Raw genomic sequence first — 13,247 nt, forward strand, 5'->3', positions numbered from 1 at the left:
GGTTAGGATTTCAACATATGAATTCCTGGGGGACATAAAATTCAGTTCATTGCAACAGGTAAGTTCTGTAATTTAACATGCTTATTATTTTAGAATTGCTCTTCCCCATCTAGTCTGAGTTACTAATGTATTAGTACATAAGACTGCCCCATGTACATAGAAACATTTTAAGGATCACTAACAGTTTTGGATTAAAGCAATTTAAGTGCAGTTTACCTCTGATAACATTTTGTTTTCTATTTAAAATAAGCATATTTTAGTAAATTTGCCTTGCTGTCTTTGAGACATCAAACTGTTTGCTCAGGTAAAAACTTGAAAAATTAATTACATTCTAAACCCACAAGAAAACTGTATATTCTAAATTTCACTGTAGAATCACTAACATTATATAAAATGTCAATACTTAATAACACTAATTTAACAAGGACAGATTTTCAAAACAGGCATTTAACTTGGAAACATTGCTTTAACCTTCCTGTGCTAAAAAAATACAAAATATTTCCTGTGTTAAAAAATACAACACAAAAAAATACAAAATGATACTGAATATTTACTAATTCACTATTTATTAGCTTGTTTGCTGTTTTTATTACTTGAAATACCTCAAGGAGCCGTCAGATCCACAAATCAAATAGTTTAGTCACAAATCATATGAATTAAAGCTATCTCAGCTGATACAATGTTGGTTTATAGAAAAAAAATTTATTTCGTACCTGATGGTCAACAAACTAGCAGTTTGCTTTTCCAGAAGGAAAGGGAATTTCAGTGACAAGGGTCCTCTGAAACCTTCTGCGTCTGTTTCCCTGACATTCAAATATGGCCTTGTTCGTTCTCTAGGAGCCTCAAGGCTTGAAAGTCATCCAAGAGCCAGGGACCAATCTAAAGTAGATTGGCTTATACCCAAATTTAATGAAACTTCCTTAGAGGAAACTGATTTCCCTCATTATCCTTTATGTAGATAATATGTGGAATTAATTCTCCTTTACTAAGTTATCATTACATTGAGCACACAAACACAGATATAATGTCATTAAAAGTAATGGAATGAGTTCATCCACTGTTGACTTTAATGGTTTATATCCTCTCTAGTGTCCCAGAGAAATGCCTCTGTCTCTCTGCTTTAGCAGATTAAAGGTCAGTCCTAAGGTTACCAAATTTCATGCTCACTAGAAAATATCTGCTCTCTCTCAGGCCTTACTCCCTTCGAACTCTGAACGAAGCTGGGAGGAGCAGACAAAACTCTTCTACAAGACTTCTTTCCAACGTGTCAGCGACAGGCACAGATATATATTTCTACACATTTGTTTTGCAATGTAATTGAAAACCACAATTTTATTTTTAAAATAAAATGATAAGAAATTAAATCTGAGATATTTAACTTTAACATTTATTATGGATTTTTCCTTTCTGGGTATTGGAATTAGTATTTCCTTTTAAATATTCAACAATCATACTTACATACTTATTAATATTCAGAGTGAGTAAAGCCTGAACAGGTAACACCTTTACATTTTAAGCATCAATCTTGTTGTTCATTTTGCTAAAGTAAAACCTCATCAACCTTTATTTGCTGCAAAAAAAAAAATTTCACTAAGCATTTCTTGGCTATACACACACAAAAAAATTGCAGAACTATAAATGCAATGTAAGCAAGATACACATACACACACATATATTCATATATATATACACACACACACCCATGTATATATAAAATGTATATTATATATACTAATATACCACATCACAGAAGCATAAGCTTACCTCATTTTATTAGTTCAAAAAGCATTAAATTTCTATGTGTTAAGCACTACTATATTAACTTTGAAAATATGAAGACAAACAATAAAAGTTTTGTGTCCTTAGAGGTAATAATTGAGGGGGGAAGGCAGACTTGCAGACTTGCAGACTTAAGTAGACATCAGTAACTCTAATTACATGAGGAGTTCTCAACACACACCAAAATAAGTTTTTGGCATTAAAAAAACAATAAGGAGACAAACAAGACTTTCAGTCAAGATGTAATAACAGGGACCAAATTTACACTCCTATTATAAACAACCAAATTACCAAATAAAATATGTAAAATTATGGTTCTGAACACACTGGAAATGAGGGATTGGGTTTGAAACAGATGAGTTGAATCATACCTATGATTGCCCCAGCTTACTTCCTAGAGGTAGTTTCCAGGTTCTGATGCAAAGACAGGAATCCAGGCAGAGCCCACTGAACTCCCTGAGTTGAGGAGACAGAGTTGGGAGGCCAGGGAAGCCAAGATTCATGGTGTTTGCAGAGCAGAACACTGTAGAGGAGAGAGATACACAGAAAGAGAACTCCACAGAACTGCAGATGTTCCCCACTGAGTATTTGGTTAAGCACCAAAGAGTGCCTGTGTGTAAGAAAACTACCCACGGCCAGGAAAGGGCCACTCAGAAGAATAAGAAGTAACAGCACCCAGGAATAACACATGGCCAGAAATCATGCCTATCCCCAATCACCAAAATGTGAATCCTCATAATTCATGGGCATCAGTTAAAGAATTAAGAGGGGTATTACCTCAAGAATGGGAAAAAATAATAGCTTTGTTCTACCTAACAAAGTTTAAAAGCAAGAAGCTAAAACATTAAACTATTTCAAAGTAACTTAACCACATTCAAATACAAAGCTCTAGAATATTCTTAAAATTCAACAATACCCAGCAATCAACAGGGCAAAATTTACAACGCCTGGCATCCATAAAAATGATAAAGTATGCAAAGAAGAAGGAAAATACAACCTATAATAAAGAGAAAAAAGTCAACCAATAAAAATTAACCCAAGTATGACACAGACGGCATTAAAACAGTTATTACAACTGAATTCAATATATTCGAAAGGTAGAGAAGAGTTGAACATTTTAAATAAAAGATATAAAAAAGACCCCATTTAAATGTTCAGAAGTAGAAATTACAATGTTTGCTTTGTAAAATACACAGGCTGAGAATAATGGCAGATGACATTTCAGAAAAAAAGATTAGTGAACTTAAAGACATAGTAACAGAAACTATAAAAATGAAACACACAGAGAAAAAAAGACTTGCAAAAAGGAGTAGAGCATTAGTGAAATGTGAGATAATTTTAAGTGACCAAATATATGAGCAACTGGAGTCCCTTAAAGGGAAGACCAAAAAAATTTTTGAAAAAATAATGGCTAAAATTTTCCAAATTTGATAAAATCCATATACTCACATATACACAGAGTTTAACAAAGCCCAAGTATAAACATATATATGACTATACCATGGCACATAATAAATCAATTACATGAAGCCAGTGATAAAAGTACAAATCTTAGAAGCAGTTGGAGAAAAAGAGAAATTACACACAGAAGGACTAAAATATGGATAGTACAAGATTCCTTGTAAACGATGAAAGTAGGAAGACAATAGAGCAGCATTTCTGAAGTACTAAAAGAAAAAAACAACTTAGATTTCTCTAACCCAAAAAAAGCTTTCAAAAACAAAGGTGAAACAAGGATTTGTTCACACCTACAAAAGATGAAAGAATTCATTAACAGCAAAACTAAGTTACAATAAATACTTAGGAATTCTTTCAAGTAGAAGAAAAATGATGCTACATAGAAACCTAGACCTGCACAAAGGAATAAAGAACAATGGAAATGATAAATACATGGGTAAATATAAAGATTTTATTCTTATAACTTAAATCTGTTTAAAAGACAATTGCTTAAAGCAAAACAATAACAATGTATTGTGGGATTTATAACATATATAAAGGAAAACGTATGACATTAATAGCACAAAATGTACACTAAACCCTAAAAGAATCACTTAAATGTTAAAACAAAGAGTTATGGCTACCAAAAAAGGACAAAAATAATGAAATTATAAAAAATAAACCAAAAAAGCCAAAAAAATGAAGAGAAGTGAATAAAAAATAAGTAGAGATAAGTAGAAAACAAGGAGCATGATGGTACATTTAAACAAAACTTTGCCAATAATTACACTACAATTAAATGGTCGAAATATTCCATTTTAAAAGCAGAAATTATAAAATTGGATAAGAGAGTAAGATAATTTACATGCTGCCTATAAGAAACCCATGTTAAATATAAAGACATAAATAGTTTTGAAGTAAAATAAATGGGAAAAATTTTAAAAACATCAAAGGAAAATAAGAGTGGTTATATTGATATCAGACAACATAGAAAAAAGAATATTACAAAGAATATGACAAAGAAGGTCATGTTACAATGATGACGAAATTCTTCAAAAAATAACAATCCTTAACATTAATCACCTAATATTGGAGCTCAAAATATATAACTACTATCTGAAATGCAAAGATATATCCACAAATATAGTCAGAGATTTCCACACCCCTAGTGAAATAACAGAAGGAACAAATAGAAACAAAATCTTAAAGTTATACAATTATTGAACAATACTATCATCTAATTTGATATAATTGAAAGTTATAGAATGTGCCACCCAGAAAACAGTACAACATATTGTTTTTAAATGAATGTATAACATTTAACATTTGTCAAGATAAACTACATTCTGTTCCACACAACAAATCTTGATAATTTAACCTTGGTGTCATTGTCCTGCCTAGAGATCTCCATCCTTGAGCCACAGCATCACCAAACCACCCACAAACACACCCTACAATTTGCTCTGACTTTGGCAAGCACAGAAGACCAATGGGTCCCTGGGAGTTATAGATCCCTGGAGATTTAATCTTCGGCAAAGGCCACACCCCTAAGTGAGGGGGGAAGCACAGGCCACCAAAGGCTCCCTTGAAATAAAGGAAACACAGACACAGCACCAAACAGTGAAGGGGGCACCACTGACATCTGGGAACAGCTGTGGAGAAAAAGTCATCTTTAAATATCTGCTGCACACTGTTGCAGACACAGTAGCGGATCTTCTCACCGTGCCTAGTGAGCTTGCACTAAAAGAAAGCACTTTTTTCACTTTTTCAGCAGCTCCAAACCCACTGAAAGTGAGCAGAAACTAAACAAAAGCACTTTTCATGCCTTTCTGGTGGCTCCAACCCCACTAAAATCAAGGCTGTGCCTGCTCAGGCTTTCAGGAAGGGTGGGTTTCAACTCCCCCTCTCTACACGGTGTGGCAGTACCCCAGCATTGCAGGATAAACCATGAAGTTACCTGCCCTAGACTGTGGGTCAAAGCTCTGCTCTGACCCCCATTCTAGTGATAACTGTCAGACAGGCAGATCTATAGCACAGAGCCACAGTGTGGTCAGGAACCAAAGGACAAAGCCTTTATAAACAGATGGTTGTGAGCCCCATGACAGGAGTGTGACAGTGAAGCAAACTGCATTACTGCCAGTCTAGGATGAGGAGCTGGTGCACACCCACCGCTGCCCCTTCCTCTGAGACTTTCAAGGCACCCCATCACGGTCTCTTCCTGCCAACCTAATCAGGGCAGGTGCATCCAATAGGCACCAGACTATCTGCCAGCTCTTACTCTTCAGTGCCATCTACAGGACTGCAGCCTAAACTGCATCACCAATACATCCTCATAACAAGCAGCATCTGAGAAAGATATTGAACAGAAAGTATTCACAACCGAGGAACCCAGACAGAGCCTTGGCCCCATGAAAGCAACCAGAAAATGAAAGCCAATCAATCACACACATACCTAACATACACCATAGTCATACCCTCAAGGGAGAAAAGAACAAAAAAATTAAAAGCCCCATCCAAATGATAGAAAACCCAAAAAAAAAAAAGAAGAAGACAGCTCCTTCAGATTAGAAAGAATCAGCACAATAACTCTGGCAGTAAAAAAGCCAGAGTGTTTTGTCACCTCCAAAGGATCTCATTAGCTCCCTAGCAATGGATCCTAATCAGATGGAAACATCTGAAATGATAGTTAAAGAATTTACAATACGAATTGCAAAGAAACTCAATTAGATCCAAAAGAAGGTTGAAATCCACAAAAAAAAAAAAACAAAAAAAAAAAAAAGATTCAGGAATAAAAGACAATATAGCTGTGTGAAGAAAGAATCAGGATGAACATAGTGGCTCACACCTGTAATCCTAACACTTTGGGAGGCAAAGGCAGGTGGATCACTTGAGCTGAAGAGTTTCAGATAAACCTGGGCAACGTAGTGAAATCCTGTCTCTACAAAAAATACAAAAATTAGCCAGGCATGGTGGCATGTCTGTAGTCCCAGCTTTGGGGGGCTGAGGCAAGAGGATCACTTGAGCCTGGTAGATCAAAGAGGCTGGCGTGAACTGAGATTGTGCCACTGCACTCCAGCCTGGTTTCCGGTGCATTATATTTATTGTGCACTTTATTTCTATTATTATTATATTGTAATATATAATTAAGTAAGTATACAACTCACCATAATGTAGAATCAGCGAGATCACTGAGCTTGTTTTCCTGCAACCAGAAGGTCCCATCTGGGGTTAACGGAAGACAGTGACAGATCATCAGGAATTAGATTACTATAAGCAGAACGCAACCTAGATCCCTGGCATGTGCAGTTCACAATAGGGTTCACGCTTCTATGAGACTCTAATACCACCACCATCTGACAGAAGGCAGATCTCAGGTGATAATGCAAGCCATAGGGACATGCTGTAAATACAGATGAAGCTTCACTTGTCTGCCCACTACTCACCTCCTGCTGTGCAGCCTGGTTCTTAGGCCATGGATGGAGCAGCGCCTATCTGTGGCCTGGGGATTGCAGACCCCTGGTTTAGAGAATGCAGACCCATGACCCAGGTGGCTGGTCTGCCTGACCAAACTTGCTTCTGCTTTCAATCCCAGAAATGGTCCAGTCTCCGCTGAGACTTGGCTATAGCACTGTTTGACCTTGAAACTGCACCAAAAATCATCTGCCAAGAGGTCCAGAAAGAACTGCCCACACTACTGTCTTGGAGAAAAGGCTCCTCTGTTGGCTGACATTAGTCTCTGCAGTTAACCTGAAAGTTGCCCTGAAGCACTGTTCTAGCCTTCTTCAGCTGAGGTCCTAGCTCAGAGCTATTCACACAAAGACCCAGAAGGAGACTTGCCCGTATATCACAGCCAGAGAGTCTGAGCTTCCCTTATGAACTTGCTAACCTTCATTCCACAGATTCTGACGAGGCCCAATAACAATTCCAGCCCCTCACTGCAGTTGGGGAAGCAACTCCTCTCTGCTAAGATCTGCCGGGAGATTTGTACCTGTTTGGGCCAATGAGGCTGGGCTCTCCAGCCTCCAGCCCACAACAGATCCTAAAGGGGCCTATTCCCAGCTCTGGCCCCTCCTTCTGCAATCAGGGAACCATCTCACCTGTGCAAGGACTTCCTGGGAAATACACATCTCCCTGAGCCAAGGAGCAGGTGCTCTAACCTTGGCCTCACAGGGGTCCAGTCTTATATCTAGCCTTCAGTTGGGAAAATACCCTATCTGTGCTGAGACCTGCTAGGAGACACGTGCCTCTCTGAGCCAATAAGATGGACTCTCCAGCCTCTAGGCCATAGCAAATCCCAGGGGACTCAGTCTCAGCTACAGTCTGTGGTTAGAAAACTATCCTGGCTGTGCAGTGTCCTTCTAAGAAACAGGTGACCCTTTGAGCTAATCAGGCTTTCCTGCCTCTGTCCCTTAGGAGATCCCAAGGGGACCCAGTCTTAGCTCAAGTCCCTCCTGCTACAGTTAGGGAACTATCCCACCTGTGCAGGTACCTGCTGGGTGGTGCACCCTCTAAACTAATGAGACAGACCCACCAGCGTCCTTCCCACTGCAAATCCTGAAGCTGGTCCAATCTCAGTTCTAGCCCCTCTCACTGCATCTGGTAACCCACACCACCTGTGCAGAGATCTGGGCGTCACGCCTGTCTTAGTCACTGGGGTAGTCTTCTAAACTAAAGTCCCTGGCTTGCACTCCCACACAGCCCCAGTACTCTCCTTAAGTCTTGCCCAGATCCTTCTGGACCAGAAAGCCATGTCAACCTTGCCCTTATGAGACTCATGGCAAGCCTGGGTTTAGAGTGTCCTCTAGTGCAGGTACCTGCACAGGTCACAGGCTCTGAAACACAACAGTCTGTCAGTTTAGAATCCTCGGAAAGATCTCTGTAGGACAAGTGAAAACAAAGACAGACTTAAAATACTAAAATAAATCCCTAATCCCTAAATGTGCAAAGATCATTGCACATCCACAGACACCAAGAACATTCAGAAAAATATGACCTTATCAAACATACAAAATAAGGTGCCAGAGACTAGCCCCAAAGTTATGGGGATATGCAGGCTCTCAGACAAAGAATTCAAAATATCTGTTTTAAGGAAGTTTAATAAACATTTTTAAAGGAGAGAGAGAGAGAGAGAGAACCAGTTCAGAAATTTATCAGAAAAAAATTAATACAGAGATTAAAATAAGTTTTAAAAATCAAACAGAAATCCTGGAGCTAAGAAAGGGCAATAAATGAAATGAAAATGCAAGAGACCACATCAACAGCTGAGTTGTTCTTTCTTCAACAGAAGAAAGAGTCAGTAAGCTCAAAGACAGACTATTTGGAAACACAGTCAAAGAAGATAAAAGAAGAAGAAAATGAACATGCTTACAAGAACTGTGGGAAAACTTTAAAAGAGTAAATATTCAGATTATCTAAGTTCAAGAGGGAACTGAGAGAGACAAAGAGCAGAAAGGTTATTCAGTGAAATAATAGAAAACTTTACAAACCTGGAGAAAAGATACAAATATCTCTGTATAGGAAAGTCAAAGGTCACCAATCAGATTCACCCAAATAAGAATATTCCAGGGCATATTATAATCAAACTCACAAATATCAAAAATAAAGAGAGAATACAGAAAGCAGCCAGAGAAAAGAAGCAAGGGCCACATAAAGGATATCCAATATGACTTGCAGCAGATTTCTCAGCAGAAACCCTACAGGCCAGGAGGGAGTGGAACAAAATATTCAGAATGCAAAAGGAAAAAAAAAAAAACAACCAATGATACTGTACAATACTGTATCCAGCAAAGTTACCTTTCAGAAATGAGGAGAGATAGACTTTCCCTGACAAACATAAGCTAAGGGAATTTATTGCCACCAGATTTGTCCTGCAAGAAATACTGAAAGGAGTCCTTTAAACTGAAACAAATGAACAACAATATGATTGTTATAGTAATATTGTAATTGTGGTATTTAAACAATTTATATCTTCAGTAAGAAGACTAAAAAAGAAAACTACTGAAATAATAATAACTAAAACAATTTGTTAAAGTTAAGCAATATAAAAATGTAAGTTGTAACATCAAAAAATCAAAGTGGGGGCAAAAAGGAAGTTAATAAGTACAGGATTTTATATATTGCTTTGTATCTTTTTCTTTTTGTGATCCAAGTTATATCGGCTATTTTAAATATCATTATAACTATAGGATTTTTTTTGTAGCCTTCGTGATAACCAGAAAGCAAAAACGTATAAGGGATATACTAAAAATGAAAGGCAATGACTTAAAACATATTAGCAGAGAAAATAACCACAAAGGAAGGGAAGCAGGAAGAAAGGAGGAGATGAAAGAAAGAAAAAGAAGAAAAATGAAAGGAAGGGAAGGGGAGGAAAGGGGAGGGGAGGGGAGAGGAGGGGAGGGGAGGGGAGAGAAGGGGAGAGGAGGAGAGGGGAGATTTTATCTAAGTGTGGCAAAAAACACATTTTCCTCATCAGCACATAGGACATTCTGCAGTATAAACCATATCTTAGGCCATAAAAGAAGTCTCAACAAGTTCAAAAAGTCACAATTGTATCAAGTATATTTTCTGACCACAATGGAATAAAACTAGAAATCAATAACCAGAGGAACTTTGAAAATTGTATAAATTCATGGAAATTAAACATGTTCCTCAATGTACAATGAGTCAATGAAGAAATTAAAAAAGAAATTCTAAAAATTTTTTGAAACAACTGAAAATGGAAACACAACATACCAGAACCCATGGATTACAGCAAAAACAGTACTAATAAGAATGTTTCTAGCAATAAGCACCTATATCAAAAAAAAGAAAGACTTCAAATAAACAACCTAATGATATACCTCAAGGAACTAGAAAAGCAAGAACAAACTAAATCCCAAATTAGTAGGAAAAAAAAAAGAAATAATAAAGACCTAGGCAGAAATAAATGAAATTGAGAGTAATGTATACAAAAGGTCAACAAAATTTGAAGTTGGTTTTTTGAAAAGATAAACAAAATAAGCAAAACTTTAGCTAGACTAAGAAAAAAAGAGATGATACAAATAAAACCAGAGATGAAAAGGGAAACATTAAAACTAATAGCACAGAAGTAAAAAAGATCATTAGACTCTTATGAACGATGCTCTAAAATTGGAAAACCTAGAATAAATGGATATATTTCTGGACATATACAACCTAACAAGATTGAACCATGAAGACATAGAAAACTTGAACAGCAGAATAATTAATAATGAGAAATTCAACAACACTTTAAACAGATCACTCACCATGATCAAGTGGGATTCATCCCAGCGATGCAAGGATGGTTCAACATATATAAATCAATATACATGATATATCACATCAAAAGAATGAAGGACAAAAATCATGATCTTTTCAATAGCTGCTGAAAAAGTACTTGAAAAAATTCAATATCTCTTTATGATTAAAAAAACAAACCTAAACAATTTGGATATAGAAGGGGCATATCTCAACAAGATAAAAGGCATATATAACAAGCCCACAGCTAATATCATACAAATGGAGGAAAATTTAAAGGCTTTCAAAAGTTTAGGAAGAGAGCAAGGGTGCCTACTTCCAGCACTTTTATTCAACATAGTACTGGAAGTCCTGGCCAGAGCAATTAGGCAAGATTTTAAAAGAAAGGGTATCCAAGTTGGAAAGGAAGAAGTCAAATTATCCTTGTTTGGAAACAATATTATTTTATATTTGAAAAAAACCTAAAGACTCCCTCAAAAAATTATTAGAATGGGTAAATGAATTTAGTCAAGTTGGACTATACAAAATCAACCTACAAACATCTGTAGCATTCCTATAAGCTTATAGTGATCAATCTGAAAAAGAAATCAAAATGTAACCCCACTTACAATAACTACAAACCAAAAAATAACTAGTAATAAATTTAACCAAAGAAGTGAAGGACCTGATGAGAGAAACTGAAGAGGACACAAAATATGGAAAAATCCCATGCTCATGGATTGGAAGAATAAATATTGTTAAAGTGTGCATACCACCCAAAGTAATCTACAGTTTCAATGCAATCTTATCAAAATAAAAATGATATTCTTTGCAGAAATAGAAACTTCAATCCCAACATTTATATGGAATCACAAGAGACACGAATTAGCTAAAGCAATCTTGGGGGGATAAAAAAAGCTAGAGGCATCACACTACCTCATTTCAGATTATACTACAAAGCTATCATAACCAAAACAGCATGGTACTGGCAAAAAAATAGACATATAAGCCAGTGGAATAAAATAGAGAACCCAGAAGTAAATTCACATACTTACAGCCAACTTATTTTTGATAAAGGTGCAAAAAATATACATTGAGGAAAGTATAGTCTCTTTAATAAATACTGGTAGGAAAACTGGATATTCATATGCAGAATGAAACTAGATGCCCATCTTTTACCATATTAAAAACCAATACAAAATGGATTAAACAATTAATTGTAAGATCTGAAACTATGAAACTACTAGAGGAAAACATTGGTAAACACTACAGAACATCAGTCTAGAGAAGGAGTTTTTGGGTAAGATCTTAAAAGCACAGGAAACAGAAGCAAAAAAAGACAAAAGGGATTATATAAAGCTAAAAAGCATCTGCACAGCAAAGGAAACAATTAACCAAATGAAGAGACAACTTATACAGTGGGAGAAAACATTTGCAAACTTTTCATCCAAGGTATTAATAACCAGAATATATAAGACACTCAAATAACTCAATAGTAACAAAAGTAAATAAATAATCCAATTCTAAAATGAGCAAAAGACCTGAATAAACAGTTTTCAAAAGAAAACATACAAATGGCCAACAGGTATATGGAAAAATGCTCCACATCACTAATCATCAGGGAAATGAAATTCAACACCACAGTGAGACATCATCTTATACCAGTTAGAATGGCTATTATCAAAAAGACAAAAAAATAACAATTGCTGTTGAGGATGCAGAGAAAGAAGAACACTCATATGCTATTGGTTGGGAAGTCAAATAGTACGGTCATTATGAGAAACAGTATGGAAGTTCCTCAAAAAACTAAAAATAGAGCTACTATATGATTCAGGAATCCCATTGCTGAGTATATAACCAAAAAAAAAAAAAGGAAATTAATATATAGAAAAAATATCTGCACTCCCATGTTAACTAAAGCATTATTCACAATAGCTAAGATTGGAATTAATCTAAGAGTTCATCGATGAATGAATGAATAAAGAAAACATGGTATATATACACAATGGAATATTATTTGGCCATAAAAAATAATGAAATCTCATTATTTGCAGCAACATGGATGGAACTTGAGGTCATTATGTTATATGAAAAAAGCCAGTCACAGAAAGACAAATATTACATGTTATCACTTATATGTGGGAACTAAAAAAGTGGATCTCATGGAAGTAGAGAGTAGAATGGTGTTTACCAGAGGCTGGGAAGGGATGGTGATGGGGAGAATGAGGAAAAGTCGGTTAATGGAGTTTATCCTAGTAATGTCACGTAGGTTTCTCATTTGAAAAATTGGTAAATATTATTTATGATGTTGGCAAACTAAGAAGGGAAAACAATATGATCATCTATTTAAATTTTAAAAAAAACTTTTTATAAGATCCAAAATGAAATATCTATTCCTGATTTTAAACAAAAATATTTCATCAAATTGGGACTAGAAAGAAACATCCTCAGCCTGATGAAGTAGATCTTGGAAAAATCTATAGCTAACAGCATCCATAATCATGAAAGACTAAATACTTTTCCCCTAAGATGAGGAACAAGACAGTGATGTAGTCTATAACACTTCTATTCAACATTGTTCTGGAGGTTCTACCCAATATAATGGGCAAGAAAAAGAAATGAAAGTAATCCACATCAGAAAGAGAGAACAAAATAACTTTTATTCACAGATGACATGACATCTATCTGGAAAATTCTATGGAATATATTACAAAGTTATAAACTAGTAAGTGAATTTAACAGGTTGCAAGATATGAGACCAACGTATAAAAATCAACTGCCTTTTGATATACTAC

This window comes from Piliocolobus tephrosceles, chromosome 5, assembly GCF_002776525.5.
Source record: "Piliocolobus tephrosceles isolate RC106 chromosome 5, ASM277652v3, whole genome shotgun sequence".
Lineage (NCBI taxonomy): Eukaryota > Metazoa > Chordata > Mammalia > Primates > Cercopithecidae > Piliocolobus > Piliocolobus tephrosceles.